Source organism: Lontra canadensis, unplaced genomic scaffold (genome assembly GCF_010015895.1).
Source record: "Lontra canadensis isolate GAN:19392208 unplaced genomic scaffold, GSC_riverotter_1.0 scaffold4, whole genome shotgun sequence".
Classification (NCBI taxonomy): domain Eukaryota; kingdom Metazoa; phylum Chordata; class Mammalia; order Carnivora; family Mustelidae; genus Lontra; species Lontra canadensis.
Window position 1 is genome coordinate 38,443,017 of NW_022630998.1, and position 5,264 is coordinate 38,448,280.

The window sequence follows — 5,264 nt, forward strand, 5'->3', positions numbered from 1 at the left end:
TTAAAGATTTTATTTATCAGAGAGAGAGAGAGAGCGAGAGAATGCATGCATGGGAGAACACAAGCAGGCAGAAGCAGAGAGAGAAGCAGGCTCCCCACTGAGCAAGGAGCCCGATGTGGGACTCGATCCCAGGACCCTGGGATCATGACCTCAGCTGAAGGCAGCGGCTTAACCCACTGAGCCACCCAGGCATCCCTGGGATTTTTTTTGTTTTTTTTTTTTAAGATTTTGTTTATTTATCTGAGAGAGATCACAAGCTGGGGGAGTGGCAGAGGAAGAGGGAGAAGCAGGCTTCCCGCCAAGCAGGGAGCCCCACTTGGGACTCTATCCTAGGACCCTGAGATTATGACCTGAGCTAAAGGCAGATGTTTAACCAACTGAGCCACCCAGGTGCCCCAAGAACAGAAAGAAAAAGTTTTGAAATGGACTCTGACCTTAGCTCAGCAAGAACTCATGGTTGAGGTCACTGCAAAAAGATTTTTTAATGTAGGTTAAAAATATAAAGTAAATCATTATATCTAGAGGGTTCTACTAAACCTGATAAAGTATATAAGTGGTAGGTGGGGCACCCATAATTATTTCGGCTTTCCCAGATGCTCTACTGCTAAAGGGTTTTATTGTCATTCATTTGCAAAAATAACATCTTTTAAAATTTTAATTATTTTTTAAGATTTTATTTTTAAGTAATCTTCACACCCAACATGAAGCTTGAATTTACAACCCTGGGATTGAGAGTTGCATGCTCTATTGACTCAGCCAGCCAGGCACCCCCAAAATAATATATATTTTTAAAGATTTTATTTACTTATTTCAGAAAGACTGAGAGAGAGCATGAGCAGTGGGGGAGCGGCAAAGGGAGAGGGAAAAGCAGACTCCCAGATGAGCAGGGAAACTCAGGGCTTGATCCCAGGACTCTGAGATCATGACCCAGTCAAAAGCAGATGCTTAATCGGCTCAGCCACCGAGGTGCCCCCAAAACAACATCTTTAAACCAAAATCTAAAGTAGCACCAAGATCTAGGCTCTAGCATCTGCTTTCTTAATTAGTCTTTAATTATTGAGTAGTACCTGTGGAATAATATTTTTTTTTCTTTTGCTGAAACCTCTTTGTATCTCAGGTTTCTCTTTTTAGTTATTTTGTTTTTTGTTTTTTGTTTTTTTTAATCTGAGTATAGTTGACATGCGATGTTACATTCGTTTCAGGTATACAGCTTAGTGATTTGACAAATTTGTACATTATGCTGTGTTTACCACAAGTATAGCTATCATCTGTCTGGTTATATCACTATTACAATATCATTGACTATATTCCTTATCCTCTGCCTTTTATTCCCCAGACTTACTCATTCCAGACCTGGAGGCTTGTATCTCCCCTTCAGCCATTTTGTCCAACTCCCCACCCATGTTCCTCTCTGACAGTCATCATTGTGTTCTCTGTATTTATAGATCTGATTCTGCTTTTTGTTTATTCATTTTTTCTAAGGTTTTATTTTTATTTATGGGGGGGAGGAGCAGGGGGAGAGGGACAAATAGACTCTGTGCTGAGCAGGAGCCTCACATAGGGCTCGATTTCAGGACCCTGAGATCATGACCTGAGCCAAAACCAAGAGTCAGATGCCAGACTGAACCACCCAGGAGCTCCTGTTTATTCATTTTCTTAAAGATTCCATTTGTGAAGGACATCATAGAGCATTTGTCTTCCTCACTCTTTTCACTTAGTATCATGTTCTCTAAGTCTGTCCATGTTGTTTCAAATGGCACACTTTCATCTTTTTATGGCTGTGTGATATTCCATTATGTCTATGTGGTGGGCAGATATATATATATATATATATATATATATATATATATATATATATAATGCCACATTTTTGTATCCCTTTGTCTGTTAATGGACACTTAGACACTTAGGTAACTCAGGTAACTTCCATGTCTTGGCTATGATAAATTATACTGCAGTAAACATAGGGGTGCATATATCTTTTCAAGTTAGTGTTTTTGTTTTCCCTGGGTAAATACCCAGTAGTGGAATTATTGGATTATACGGTATTTCTATTTTTAATTGTTTGAGTAACCTCGTACTGTTTTCCACAGTGGCTACACCAGTTTGCACTCCGTCTAGCGGTGCATAAGCGTCTTTTTTCTCCACATCCTCGTCAACACTTGTTCTTTCTCGTCTTTTTGATTTTTGCATTCTGACAGGTATGAAGTGATGTTGTGATTTTGATGTGCATTTCCCTGATGATGAGTGACAGTCCCATCTTTTCACGTATCTGTTGGCCATCTGTAATATCTTCTTTGGGAAAGTATCTACTCATATCCTCTGCCCATTTTTTTTAAAGATTTTATTTATTTATTTGACAGACAGAGATCACAAGTAGGCAGAGAGGCAGGCAGAGAGAGAGGGAAGCAGGCTCCCTGCTGAGCAGAGATCCCAATGCAGGGCTCGATCCCAGGACCCTGAGATCATGACCTGAGCCAAAGGCAGAGGCTTAACCCACTGAGCCACCCAGGCATCCCCTCTGCCCATTTTTTAATGGATCGTTTGGGGGTTTTTTTTGATGTTCAGTTGTATAAGTTCTTTATTTTGGATATTAACCCTCTATAGGATATGTCATTTGCAAATATCTTCTCCCATTCAGTATAGGTATCTTTTTTTTTTTATTTTTTAATTTTTTTAAAAGATTTTATTTATTTATTTGACAGATAGAGATCGCAAGTAGGCAGAGAGGCAGGCAGAGAGAGAGGAGGAAGCAGGCTCCCTGCTGAGCAGAGAGCCCGATGTGGGGCTTGATCCCAAAACCCCGGGATCATGACCTAAGCCGAAGGCAGAGGCTTTAACCCACTGAGCCACCCAGGCGCCCAGGTATCTTTTTATTTTATTGATGATTTCCTTTGCAGTGCAGAAGCTTTTTTTTTTTTTTTAATTTTTGTGTAATGCCAATAGCTTATTTTTGCTTTTGTTTCCCTTGCCTCAGGAGAACTACCTAGAAAATGTTGATATGGCTGATGTCAGAGAAATTACTGCCTGTGATTTCTTCTAGGATTTTTTTATAGTTTCAAGTCTCATGATTAGGTCTTTAATCCCTTCTGAGCTTGGTTTGGGGTATGGTATTAGAAAGTGGACCAGTTTCATTCTATTACATATAGCTGTCCCAATTTTTCTGGCATCATTTATTAAAAAGACTTTTTTCTCCATTGTATATTCTTGCTTCCTCTATCATAGATTGGACCATATAATTGTAGGTTTATTTCTGGGGTCTCTATTCTGTTCCAATGATATATATTTTTTGCTATAAATTACAAAGCAGGTGGTAAAGAATAGTATTTTTCAGTCTCCTGTAGTTTTACAGAATTGAAAATTTAAATGTTATCCTCTCTCATTATTTTCTTTTAGCTGCAGTCTATTTTGAGCTCAGATTTGCTGAACACATGAAGAGAATGACATTTGCATTAAATATTAAATTATAAACATTATTTGTTCTTTTAAATATTGCAGCTAATTTTTAGATGTTGTTCTTCACTCTCCATTCAAACAAATGAGGAGTAGATGGTTGTATATATTGATTGTACTGACTAAAACAGAACCTTCATATTTCCATTAGAAGTAGACTTTTAAGTGGCTCAGTTGGTTGAATGGCCAGTTTCTTGATTTTGGCTCAGGTCATGATCTTGGGGTCCTTGGGGCCAGCCTCCATGTTCAGTAGGGAGTCTGCTTCTGGATTCTCTCTCTGCCCCTCCCCCCGCTTGCTCTCTTTCTCTTCCTCTAAAATAAGTAAATTAGTCTTAAAAAAAAAAGGTTGCCTTTTCATACACACTATAAAGACAGAATTGGGTGCTTACTTCATTAGTGCTTACATTAAAATTGAAACAATACAGAGAAGTTTAGCACAGTCCCTGCATAAGGATAACATGCAAATTCATGAAGTGTTCCATATATAAAAAACAAGAAAGATTTAAGACTGAATTGGAAAACTTCACAAACTTTGGTTGAATTATTCCGGTTTCATTTCTACTTTAGTTCTTGGACAAATAGATCACCCTCTCTGAACCTGTTCACTCACCTATAAAAGTTCTCAAACTTTATTGTGAGTCACAGTCCCCTAGAGAGTTTTATTTTATTTTATTTTTTAAAGATTTTATTTATTTATTTGACAGAGAAAGATCACAAGCAGGCAGAGAGAGAGGAGAAAGCAGGCTCCCCGCTGAGCAGAGAGCCCGATGTGGGGCTCGATCCCAGGACTCTGAGATCATGACCCGAGCCAAAGGCAGCGGCTTAACCCACTGAGCCACCCAGGCACCCCCCACTAGAGAGTTTAAAAAAAAATGCAGATAGAGTCCCAGGCTTACTGAAGTAGACTGGGGCAGGGGCCTAGGCGTCTATTTTTAATCAAGTTTTCCCAGAAATTTGACAGTTGCTGTTTTAGTATGCTTCTATGGATTGATGGATCATTCATACCTTTTTTCATTTATGCATGTATATAGAAAGAAACATGTATTAACTAGGGATTGTCATATAGTTGTGAGATCATGGAGATGACAGACCCAGCCCTGCCCTGAAAAAGTTCTCCCTTGGGGTGCCTGGGTAGCTCAGTGGGTTAAAGCCTCTGCCTTCTGCTCAGGTCATGATCCCAAAGTCCTGGGATCAAGCCTCACATCGGGCTCTCTGCTCGGCAGGGAGCCTGCTTCCCCCTCTCTCTCTCTGCCTGCCTCTCTGCCTGCTTGTGATCTCTGTCAAATAAATAAATAAAATCTTTAAAAAAAAAAAAAAACTCTCCCTTTCACGAAGAGGCAGACAAACTGTTAATTGCAGTGCGTTGTTATATGCTCTGAAACAGGCCGATGGGATGCTGAGGAAGCAAGAAGGAAGGGTGTCACACTTGGCCTGGAATTGCATATCACAGAACATGTCCTTGGTCTTGAAGAGCTAGAGGAATCAACTAGGTGAGAAAGAGAGGAGAGCATTTTAGGCACAGAAGAATAAGGAGGCATGAACCACAAGCCATTTGACAAGCTATAGTATTAGTTCTCAAACCATGGGACACTTACCACACTTTATTATTATTATTTTTAAAGATTTTAGTTATTTATTTGTCAGAGAGAGTGAGGGAGAGAGAGAGAGAGATCAAAAGTAGGCAGAGAGGCAGGCAGAGACAGAGGGAGAAGCAGGTTCCCTGCCGAGCAAGGAGCCCGATATGGGACTCGATCCCAGGATGCTGGGATCACGACCTGAGCCGAAGGCAGCCGCTTAACCAACTGAGCCAC

At 40.1% G+C, this 5,264-nt stretch overlaps 1 non-coding gene across 1 annotated transcript; it reads left to right on the forward strand.

Moving 5' to 3' along the window:
• The first annotated feature begins 3,836 nt into the window (after positions 1 to 3,836).
• LOC116864025 lies at positions 3,837 to 3,941 on the forward strand. Its single transcript, XR_004381914.1, has one exon. It is a non-coding gene; the product is annotated as a U6 spliceosomal RNA (small nuclear RNA).
• The last annotated feature ends 1,323 nt before the right edge of the window (positions 3,942 to 5,264 follow it).